Source organism: Macaca thibetana, chromosome 4 (assembly GCF_024542745.1).
Source record: "Macaca thibetana thibetana isolate TM-01 chromosome 4, ASM2454274v1, whole genome shotgun sequence".
Classification (NCBI taxonomy): Eukaryota; Metazoa; Chordata; class Mammalia; order Primates; family Cercopithecidae; genus Macaca; species Macaca thibetana.
This window is the reverse complement of record NC_065581.1, coordinates 28459306-28471898: the sequence shown is the minus strand read 5'-3', so window position 1 is coordinate 28471898 and position 12593 is coordinate 28459306. Positions and strand designations below refer to the sequence as shown.

Genomic DNA, 12593 nt, shown 5'->3' with positions numbered 1-12593 from the left:
GAGTCATTATCGCTGCTACACATGTCGGAGACTTGAGACTTTCTCAGGACTATCCTGGTGGGGGCAAGCAACTCTCACCGAGTCGCTGTTGGGTGGACCTTGGAGCAAGCTACCAGGAATGGGAAGGTCCTAGAATCGAAAACGGTGCTATTGAGACTACATTCTGTTCTTCGTCTAATGAAGCCACTACACAGTATCCAGTCTTGCAACTTCGGAGATAATGAAATTCAATCCAGTGGACTTTATCTAGCTAACTCTTAAATTTAAAAACTTTAATAAAACAAAGCAAAACCAACAAGAAAAATAGCAATAACATTTTATAAAAGAACCCAGGCACTTCAAGGGTCGGGGGGTGTAGCTCAGTGGTAGAGCGCGTGCTTCGCATGTACGAGGTCCCTGGTTCAATCCCTGGCACCTCCACTCTTCATTTGGCCAATCCGTCCTCTTTCATTACGGACCTCCATTTACTTGGAGGAAGGAGATCTCAGGTGTTTTTGGTGAGTGATTGGAAGAACTTGGATAACCCAAACTGCATCTCTTAAGGAACGCGGAGCTTGCCAATGTGAACTTTGAAAACACATTTGCAAGTTTGAGGACCAGATGCTATCGGCATGCAGGGAGAGTTTGATTTGGTAGGGGCTTAGGCTTAAAGTGTTAAAGGTTTTCTTCTTGACGCCGGATTTTGGCAGAGTGATGAGTCTGGTAGACAGTAAATAGATTCTCTTTGAAGATTTTGACAGCTGTGTGATAGAAAACACTTAATTGAAATAAAATTGCAAGAGTATTAGTGGGTGATGGGTTAAAATTTCTTCTTCACTACATTTCTTACACTTGCCTTCTGAAAACTCAAGTTTCTTGTGTTTACAGTTGTACAATCATAAAGTAGATTTTATGAGTTAACAACACACCAAAGATTCCTGCGGTAGATGCCGCCAAAGGGGCAGTGTGTGTGTGTGTGTGTGTGTGTGTGTGTGTGTGTGTGTGTGTTTCTGTGTGTGTGTGTGGTGGCGGATGGGGAACAGTTTAAGCACAGACAGATGCCTAAGTTTCTTGAGTTTCCTAAAATAAACACTGGCCGTATAAACAAGGGGCCAGTAAAAATGATAAGACAGAAGAACTACTTTGTTTCTAAGCATAGTCCTGCACTGGAGGAATGTACCAAAATCAGTTCCATTTCTGTTTCCTTTTGGATGCTAGTTCACTTATCAAAGCGGGGGACAAAAAGTGAAAAAGTTGGAATTCTGCAGAGAGTTTACATCTGGAGCTCTGGATTTTCCCGTGTCTAGGGAAAAGGCCTTTGAAGTGAGGGTAGCAGGAAGACTGGAAATGCTTTGATATAGATTTCTGGAAAACATAATAAAACTTGGCCTTAGACTGATTTTGGACCCTGGGATTCATTGTTCTGCTTCACACATCTTCCTACCTGTCAGCTTGCTCCAAGGTCCGCTCCACAGCCGACTCCCTGGCGAGCACTTCCATTCACAAAGCCCCAGGAATGAAGCATTTTCTTGCCTCTTCAAGTTGCCCCTTTCTCTCAACTTTTTCTTCTGCCTAAGGACACCAAAGGTAACACCAAAAGAAAATCAGCCGGGCGCGGTGGCTCAAGCCTGTAATCCCAGCACATTGGGAGGCCAAGACGGGCGGATCACGAGGTCAGGAGATCGAGACCATCCTGGCTAACATGGTGAAACCCAGTCTCTACTAAAAAATACAAAAAAACTAGCCGTGCGAGGTGGCGGGCGCCTGTAGTCCCAGCTACTCGGGAGGCTGAGCCAGGAGAATGGAGTAAACCCGGGAGTCCGAGCTTGCAGTGAGCCGAGATCCAGACACTGCACTCCAGCCTGGGCGACAGAGCGAGACTCCGTGTCAAAAAAAAAAAAAAAAAGAAAGAAAGAAAGAAAGAAAGAAAGAAAATCAAAGAAGTCAAGTAAAATGCTGCTTGGGGAACTTTAGGTCCTTACGGAGGATGTAAAACAGAAGCGTAAAGAATTCACAAAACCTGGCCTGAAATGCAGAGCGACAGCGTGTGTCTGGCAAACCTGGGGTGGTTACACAGCCGGGACCGGCAGCTGCTTTTCCATCGCGGAAGCTCTGATCTGAAAGAGAGTGGGCGGGGTAGGGAGGAGGAGGGAGAATGCTGCCGTCGGATGCAGAGCCTCTTTCAGGTGGGATTCTCTCCGGAATCAGGAGAGGACGAGGGAGGTGTGTGGACTGGGGCACGATCTATACAAGGAACTAACACTTTGTACGCCTGGTGAGCGTCTCAAACGTGATCTGACACAGCTCAAAGGGTCGACGCTGTCATCCTCTTGCCACCGTTTTGTGTGACAGTCAACCCAGACATGAGTTTTGGATGACGACCGAAAACACGGTCTAGGCGAGGCCGGGCAGTAAGTTACATCATTTAGAAAGCTCCCTAGATTCGAAATCCGGCAGATTTGGGAAATCCTGGCCTGGAAAATCAAGAATTCAAGCTGGATGGAGTGGGCTGAGTTATTGGTAAGTCGTCGCCTAGGAGGAGGCAGTGAGGAGATCAGAAGGGGAAGGGTGAAGGGATGGGTGATTGGAGAGAGGGGTGAGGCGAGATTGGGGTTAGCAAAACGTGCCGATCAGGGCTTGAATATGGATCTTTAGGCATGTAAAGGATTTGGATGGATAAGTAAGTAGGACATGTCCAAGCTCTGCACGTTTTCTCTGAGTCCTCTAGGTACGAAAAAATATTAGTCTTGTGTGTTTGAAAGGAAGTGGGCCAAAACCTTTCGTGCCCTAGGAAGATACCATTCCTTTTTACCCAAACTGTCGGCTTTTGAGAGCGTCTTTGGGCTGTTTACAGAGCTGAACTCTTCGGAACGTTCCCGCGTGGCTAGGTTTTGTTTGAGGTGTAGTAGCGGCTGGTATTGGTGGCTTTCGAAAAAAGCCAGATGATTGTGGTGGTAGTAGGTTGGTGAGTGTAGAAATGGGATTTGCCGGCTGTTTTTGGTTTGAGTATGTGAGGTAATTCTGAAAGCGGTTGTTTCCCTTTGGAATGGAAGACAAAGTTGACGATAACTGAATGTATTTCCCTGTACTTATGCTATGAGGGGAATGTACCTGTCGTGAGCCCGGTTAGCTCAGTCGGTAGAGCTATTAGAGTTTTAGCATGAGGATTCAGGGTTCAAGTCCTTGCGCGGGGTTGAGGCCTTGGCCTTCTGCTCACCAGTGTTTTATATACCAAAAAAGGATTTAAATTCACCTTGCTCCATTCTGGACATTTGAATTTGAGCTGTTAGGCCAGAGAGATAGTGGCTGAAGCCATTAATCAGAGGTTTCTGGTGCTTGGGATTTTGTTTAAAGGCAAAAATTAAGGAGGGGCCGGGCACGGTGGCTCACGCCTCTAATTCCAGTACTTTGGGAGGCAGAGGTGGGCAGATGGCTTGAGCCCAGGAGTTCAAGACCAGTCTGGCTAATATGGCAAAACCCCGTCTTTACAAAAAATGAAAATAATAAAAAATTGCCGGGTGCAGTGGTGCATGCTGGTGGTCCTAGGTACTTGGAAGGCTTAGGTGAGAGGATCACCAGAGCCCTGGAAGGTTGAGCCTGCAGTGAGCCATGATTGCACCACTGAACTTCTGAGCAATACAGTGAGACCCTGTCTCAAATAAATAAATGGAGCAAGGCTTTGTTTGAAAAGCAGAAAAAGGGGTACATCCTCAAAATATAAACCCAGTCTTCGTCCTGCTGTAGGTAGTGGTACCTTATACCACACTACAGGAAAGGAGTGCTCCCCTGCTTGTTGTTAGGTTTTCATTTTGCTTTGTGGGCATTGGATGGGGCCAGAAGGTGGGGAGGAGCTTGAGTTTAAACATGATTAATTTAAGATGCCTATAAATTTAAGATTCGGTCTTGTGAATGTATTTGACAAGCACAGTCTAACAACTCTGAGACTGTAACTCTGCAGGAATCCCCGACTGGGATTCTTATTAATTATGTAGCCACAGAGGAGAGGAACAATACGTAGAGTGAGAATTGAAAGGGTTAATTGTGGTTTGAAGATTGGGAGCTCATTCATGGTATTCACGGAAAACCTTATGTAAGCTACAGTGATCTTAGCTGTGTATTCGTTCAGGATAGCATAATGTTCTTGGAACCTACTTAGAAATCCCAGGAAATTATTAGAAATCCAGGTGAGAGGTTATTGCTATCTGCTTTTTGCCCTCTGCAGCCCTTATGAGACTATTTTCGTGTTCAGAGACATCGCATGAAGTAGTTTTGAACCTGAAAGGATCCCACTTGTCTGGCAAATGTCTCTTGGTTGGTCCAAAAGGCTCATCAGACTGCTAGAATATGAGAATAGAAAATAGAGAAAGGACAGGTCTCACCAAGGGAGACAACTAAGGTGGTGTCACACCTACAGGTGTGCAGGGGAGATGAAGCAGGTTTTAACTTGGCTTGCAGTGTAGAGCACAACTAGCATGATGTCTAGTGTCCCTGGCAAATGATTACTTTCCATTGTGACTAGAGCAAACTGTATTTAAAATGGACTCATATATTCCTAATATGAAAGATTTTTTTCCTGTCTGCCCCTAGCTGTATATCCAAAAGTATTGAATAATTTTTTTGTGGCAAGGTCCAGTCTTTCTTTGAATAGCATTATTGAAACATCTATTTAATGAGAAGTTGTGGGATTAACTCATAAATTACAGAATTTTCTGAAAAACCCAACATTTTACTCAGAAGACAGAATATACCTATGCTCAAAATACAGTATTCAGAAAACCCTAATACATATGTAGCATATGTCTAACCATCTGTGTCCTACAAGAAAATAGAAGCCCATTGGGTGCTGTTTTGGAAGGAGTCCCATAGAAAGCATGTTAGAATATAATTTGAGTGTGTTGGAATATCATTGTACACACCAAGCATGATGTTCTTTGATATCATAAAGATCCTTTTACATGGTCCGGGTTTTTGTTTGTTTGTTTTGCTTTGTTTTTGAGACCGAGTCTCACTCTGTCACCCAGGCTGGAGTGCAGTGGCGTGATCTCTGCTCACTGAAACCTCCTTCTCCTGGGTTCAAGTGATTCTCCTGACTCAGCCTCCCGAGTAGCTAGGACTACTCGGTGTGCACCACCATGCCCAGCTAATTTTTGTATTTTCAGTAAAGACAGGGTTTCAGCATGTTGGCCAGGCTAGTCTCAAATTCCTGACCTCAAGTGATCTGCCTGCCCAGGCCTCCAAAAGTGCAGGAATTACAGGCGTGGGTCACCATGCCAGGCCAACATGGTCCTGTTTTACAGGTATAGAAAGAATAATGAACTACGCTCCCAAATTTACCCTATGTCACCAACTTTTAAATGGCTTTACATTACATACCCAGATTATAAGACTGCAAATCATGGGCCCTTTTCTCGTAACATTATACTATACTCACACATACTCATATACAATTTAATGGTTCACTTTAATTTCAAGTGTTGTTAGATGTCAAAGACAGCATTCAATTAGACAGAAAATAAATATAATATTATAGGTCATTTTTTTTTACAAGTTTTACAGAAGCCTTTTAGTCCAGGCCCATTATGGGCATTGCAAAGGTTATTTGTTTAATGATGCTTCAACTTTTCATTTGGCATCTTTGACACAAAATTTCCACTATATATCATAGATTAATTGCCAGAAGTTAAGTCAAGTAGCTTGTATCATTTCTGTAATTTGGCATGAAAAAGGACCAGGAGAAACAGAGCAATCATGAAGGGACCAAATCTAAGGAACATGATGGCTTTTCAATTAAGACATATGGTCGTCTTGTGCCAGAGTTGCTCTCACTTCTTTTATACAGTGGAGAGTGTAAGAACAACTTTGTTACTTGCTTTAACAATCTATTTTTTTCAAGAATCTCTTATAATAAAGTAATATTTACCAATATTGAAGGAAAAAACAAAACACCTTCTAAAATATTTGAAAACTATTATCTATAAGTAATGAACTGGGAAAAAAGAGAAAGCAATATGATTCTTCAAGGTCACTCACTCTTCCAAAAATCAATGGTCATGGTGATGAGAGTTGGGGTGGAAAAACCTGAGGCAGGAACTATGGTTTATCATAAGAAATTATATTTGCTTATATTCTTCATGATAATTCACTCAATGTTTACTTTCTTATTAGGGCTTATTTAGGAAAATATTTCAGAACCTGTGTCCTACTTATTTACCAATCAGAGAAAATAAATGTGGTGATATTACCAAATGCTTCTATATACATACACACATCCATGTGGATAATATGTATTATAGTATGCATATAAATTATGTGCACATGCAAATACACACATAACCACCCATCATGAGGTATCATTCATCCATATACTTTCCATGGATTATCTAATTTAATTCTAACAATAGTTGTGAGTAAATATTGAGCTAGAGATTGAAATCAGATTTTGTCTTACTTTAGACACTAATATTTTATAATTATATAATTGATAAAAGTCACTTCTTAAAGTTGATAGTTATTTCTGTTGTTAAATATGTCAGCTAAGAAAAATAGCGAGATAATACAATTTCTTTAGCATGGCAAATTATGTACATTTAAAACCATAGTCATTATCTTACTGAAAATAATAATTTGGGACTAATAGAATATACAGTGAGCTCAAATAACTCAATGGGGAAAATATCAAATACTCCCATTAAAAAATGGGTAAAAGATCTCAGTAGACATTTCTCAAAAGAAGACTTACAAATGGCCATGAGGTACATTAAAAATGTTCTTCAGATGTTGGAGTGCTCTTAAAAAATGAAAAAATGCTCAATATCATTAATCATCAGAGAAATGCAAATCAAAACTACAATGAGATATCGTCTTACCCCAGTTAAAATGGCTTTTACCCAAAAGACTGGCAATATCGTTTTTTGTTGTTGATGTTTTGCTTTTTTTTTTTTTGAGATGGAGTCTGAGACGGTGTCTTGCCCTGTGACCCAGGCTGAAGTACAGTGGCACTGATCTCGGCTCACTGCAACCTCTGCCTCCTGGATTCAGACAATTCTGCCTCAGTCTCCTGAGTAGCTGGGATTACAGGTGCCCACCATCACACCCAGCTAACTTTTGTATTTTTAGTAGAGACGGGGTTTCACCATGTTGGGCAGATGGTCTTGATCTCCTGACCTTGTGATCCTCCCGCCTTGGCCTCCCAAAGTGCTGGGATTACAGGCATGAACCACCGCGCCTGGCCGGCAATATCGAATGCTGGTGAAGATGTGGAGAAGGGAAATCCTTGTACACTGTTGATGGGAATGTAAATTAGCGCAACCACTATGGAGAACACTATGAAGGTTCTTTGGAAAACTAAAAATAGAACTACCACATGATCTGGCAATCCCACTGCTAGGTATATATCCAAAAGAAGGAAAATCAGCATATCAAAAACATCTCTGCACTTTAATGTTTATTGCAGCACTATTTACAATAGCACTTCCGCGTTTATTGCAGCACTACTTACAACCTAAGTGTCCATCAATGGATGAATGGAAAAAGAAAATGTAGTATATATGTATAATGAAATATTATTCAGCTATAAAAAAGAATGAAATCCTGTCATTCACAACAACATAGATGCAACTGGAGTACATTATGTTAAGTGAAATAAGCCAGGCACAGAAAGACAAATTTTGAACATTCTCACTCATAGGTGGGAGCTAAAAATTAAAACAATTGAGCTCATGGAGATAGAGAGAAGGATGATGGTTAGCAGAAGCTGGGAAGGGTAGTAGGGAGGGGGCTGTAAGGTAGGGATGGTTAAATGGGTGCAAAAATATAGTTTGATAACACAGTAAGGTGACTGTAGTCAACAATAATTTATCGTATATTTTTAAATAATTAAAAGAGCAGAATTGGAATGTTCCTAACACAAATGATAATGTTTGAGGTGATAGATACTCAAATTACCCTGAAATAATTATTATACATTGTATGCCTGTATCAAAACAACATGTATACCACATGTATACACCTATTATGTACCCATTAAAAAAAGAAATTTAAAAAAAGAATAATTTGTCCACTCAAAGTCAGGACAAACAGCAATAATATAGGAAAAAAAGCAACATCAATATAGAAAAAATTACAACTTTTTTGTTAAAAAACTGCAAAATTACATTTATGTTCTGATAATATGATTTTCTATATCAAGAAATAAATAGATGCAACAAAACCTCATATTAAAAAGTTCATACAAAGGCTAAGTAGGAAATAAATGTATACCAATGTATTAGTTATCTGTTGCTACATAATAAATTACCCCGTCTTTTATGAGCCAGTCTCTGAAGTCGTACAACTCATCTGCCTCATTCTAATCACTCACTCATAAGAACAGTATTACACATTAAAACAACACTGATTATGAAGCAAGATTGGCCATCAACTGATAATAAAGCTGAGTAATTAATAGATGGGAATTCATTATAATATCCTTTTGGCTTTTTTTTTTTTTTTTTTTTTTGAGACAGAGTCTTGATCTCTCACAATCTCGGGTCACTGCAACCTCTGCCTCCTGAGTTCAAGCAATTGTCCTTCCTCAGCTCCCCTAGTAGCTGGAACCACAGGCGAGCACCACCACACCTGGCTAATTTTCATATTTTAGGTAGAAATGGTGTTTTGCCATGTTGGCCAGGCTGATCTCAAACTCCTGACCTCAAGGGTTCTGCCCGCCTTGGCCTCCCAATGTTCTAGGAATAGTCGTGAGCCACCGCACCCGGCCTTTTTGCTCCTTTATGTGTTAAAAGAGTCTCCAATAAAGAGGAAAAGAAAAAGAAAAACTACACTGATTGCCTCACAAGAAGAAATGAACAATCCAAATAGGCCTATATCAATTAGAGAAATTGAATCGATAATCAATAACCGTCTAAAGCAGAAAGCATTAGGATCAGGTAGGTTCATTGGTGAACCCTAACAAATATGTTAGGAAGAAACCATACCAATTATTTCATTATGTAGTGAAAATGGAAGCAGAGAGAATAATTCCCAACTCATTCTATGAAGCCAGCATTATCCTAATACCGAAACCAGACAAAGACGTTACAAAAGAAAGCTACAGTGCATATCTATCATGAACATAGAAGCAAAAATCCTCAACAAAATATTAGCAAACTGAATGCATAATGTATAAAAGGAGGTCGGCTGGGGAGGCAGGGGGCTTATGGAACTCTGTACTTCCTTTGTTTTGCTGTGAACCTTAAACTGTTCTTTTAAAAAAAGATTAGTTTAAAAAAGTAATCAACGAATACCAAGTTCATTTTCTGTGTTGTGTAACATTCCAATTTAATAAACTGAGGCAGCCCACCTGTTTTTATCATCTACTGAAGAGCCAGATTTTCTTCTCAAATTGTTCAGTGATAATAAGATCCTTGCCTCATGGGAGCACCCTGCAACATGAAGTTTCCGTGTCAGTGGTCATGTAGTTTTCATGCATAGTCTCTGCATCCTCACCATTTTTTTGTTTTGTTTCGTTTTTGAGGCCGGGTCTCACACAGTGGCCCAGGCGGGAATGTAGTGGCACGATCATGGCTCACTGCACCTCCACCTCCTGGGCTCAAATGATCCTCCCACTTCAGCCTCCTTGGTAGCTGGGACCACAGGCATGTATCACCACGCCCCGCTAATTATTATTATTATTTTGTAGAGACCAGGCAGAGTCTCACTTTGTTACCCAGGCTGGTCTTGAACTCCTGGGCTCAAGAGATTCTTCTGCTTCATCCTCCTAGTGCTAGAATTACAGGCATGAGGCACCACACCTGGCCTCACCGCTATTTTAAAAGACAATATTGAAGCAGGTTTCTATGTTTCAAGGAAGCCGCTGTGAAAGCAGAGGGAGCAAAAGACATTAAAAGATCTTAATTATCTCCCAAGTAGCCAGGGCTGAGATTTGGACCTGGTTTATGACCCTGTTTCGTGGCAGCATTTTTGACAGTCTAGAAGCAGGGTCCTTAGCAGTAGCCAAGCAGTACTGGATGTCTCACATTTTTTATGAGGAGATGCAGCTTTATGGACTGGCCAATCCTAATCGTTATTTATTTATTTATTTATTTTTTGAGACGGAATCTTGCTTTGTAGCCCAGGCTGGAGTGCAGTGGCCGGATCTCAGCTCACTGCAAACTCCGCCTTCCGGTTCACGCCATTCTGCTGCCTCAGCCTCCCCAGTAGCTGGGACTACAGGCGCCCGGCACTACGCCCGGCTAATTTTTTGTGTTTTTAGTAGAGACGAGGTTTCACCGTGTTAGCCAGGCTGGTCTCGATCTCCTGACCTCGTGATCCGCCTGCCTCGGTCTCCCAAAGTGCTGGGATTACAGGCGTGAGCCTCCGCGCCCAGCCCTTAATCGTTCTCACTAGCATACAATGGGTAACAGTTTCCTTTTGCCTTTTCCTCCTTGGTCAATAGGCGGCAGGCAGAGGCTGCGGATGTAATGGCACACCTTGCATGCTTCCATGTCACTGTCCTGAGTTCATGAAGGTTTCATTCCTTTTTTCTTCTTTTTTGAGTCTTTATTTTTTTAGAGCAGTTTTAGGTTCACCGAAAAACTGAGTGGAAGGTACAGAAATTTCCTATATATCCCCGCCCTCACACAGGCAGAGCCTCTTCCACCAACAGTATTCTGCACCAAAGTGGTACATTTGTTATAACTGATAAGCCTGCATAGACACACCATTATCACCCATAGTCCATAGCTCACTGTAGGGTTCCCTCTTGGTGGTGTGTAATTGATGGGTTTTGACAAATGTGTGATGACATATATCCACCAGTACAGTATTATACAGAGCATTTTCACTGCCCTAAAAATCGTGTGCTCTACCTATTCACCCGTTACCCCTAACCCCTGGAAACCACTAAAGTTTTTACTTTTTCCATAGCTTTACCTTTTCCGGAATACCATATAGTTGGAATCATAGTACATTGGCTTTTCAGATTGGCTTATTTAACTTAGTAATATGCATTTAAGTTTCCTCCATGTTATGTTTCCTCCATGTCTTTTAATGGTGTGACAATTCATTGCTTTTTAGCGCTGAATAACATCCCATTGCCTGAATATACCACAGTTTATTTATGCATTCACCTACTGAAGATGTCTCCGTTGTTTCCAAGTTTTGGCAATTATGAATAAAGCTGCTATAAACATCCATGTGCAGGGTTTTTGCATAGATGTGCTCTCAACTCCTCTGGATAGGTACCAAACAGTGTGATTGCTGGGTTGTATAATGAGAGTATGATTAGTTTTGTCAGAAACTGCCAAATTGCCTTCCAAAGCAGTTGTATCATTTGGCATTCCCACCAGCAATGAACGAGAGTTCCTGTTGCTCCACATCTTCATCAGCGTTTGGTGTTGCCAGGGTTTTGAATTTTTGCCATTCTAAAAAGTGTGTAGTGGTATCATAGTTGTTTCAATTTGCATTTTCCTGATGATATATGATGTGGAAACTTTTCATATGTTTATTTGCCATCTGTGTATCTTCTTTGGTGAGTAGTCTGTTCAAATGTTTTGCCTACTTTTTAATCCAGTTGTTTGTACTTTTATTGTTATCCATTGAGTTCTTTGTATATTTTGGGTACCAGTCCTTTATCAGACATGTGTTTTGCAAATAGTTTCTCTGTCTGTGGCTTGTCTTCTCATTCTCTTTGAGAGTGTGTTTCGCAGATCCGATTTTTAAATTTTTACTAAAGTATAACTTATCAATTACTTCTTCCATGGATCATGTCTTTGGTGTTGTCATTTTCCATTTGAAGAGTCGCTGTTCTGTACTGTACAACATCTGAAGCAAGAGACAAAAATCTTCGTGCCCGCGGCTGCTGCAGTGGGGTCTCAGGGCAGAGAAGCGCTTTCAGAGGGTGGGGGCGTGGCGGCTGCCTCCGCGGGAGCGCCTGGCCAGGGCCTATCCCGCGTCCCCCGGGGAAGGCTGTTGGCTGCAGCTTCGTTCTTCCGCGCAGCAGCCTTGCGGAGACTCAGAACCAGGTACGGGGAAAGAGCTGACGGGTGAACCAAGAAAAGAGGGAAATAAGCAAACGCACCTTCTTAAATCTAGAATTCTTGGTAAAGCCAGAGTTCCCAGATAAAGCTTCGGTGTCAGGTGAGCTAGATGGTATGTGTGGCCCGAGTCATTGCATGTGGGGACAAAGGTCAGGCAGGATTTTCACGTTTTCATCTATTTGGACAGTTGCTTCTTCCAGCCGGGTCAAGTGCGTGGGGAGCCACAGCTCCCAAGGTACATTTAATCATTCAACGTACTCAGATGGAGGGAATTTGGGTTGCATTTTCCATGAGCCTTCGGCTAGCAGAAAATTTTTCAAAAGGTCTTGAACAATCCCTTAATTCTTTCCGCCTGGGATTCAATTGCGCCAAGAGGACTAATTGTGCTAAAGCTGTAGAAGTGTGCTCTGCTCTCTGTAACGATACAAGCTGGATGTTGCTGGTGCGTCCCGGAAGGAGGTTACTCGGCTGTAATCTGGGTTAGGCTTTAGGGGGAATTCATCCTCAGTGTTGGTCACTCCCTCGTCGAACACGAGATAACATAAAATGCTTCGCGTTTTTAACAGGACAGGAATTCTCCCTTACAGCTGACTTGTGCCA

The 12593-nt window shown here is 41.7% G+C and overlaps 1 non-coding gene across 1 annotated transcript; it reads left to right on the top strand.

Annotated features, from left to right (window-relative positions):
- The first annotated feature begins 348 nt into the window (after positions 1-348).
- On the top strand, positions 349-420 carry TRNAA-CGC (transfer RNA alanine (anticodon CGC)). The gene has a single exon. It is a non-coding gene; the product is annotated as a tRNA-Ala (tRNA).
- Positions 421-12593: the final 12173 nt, after the last annotated feature.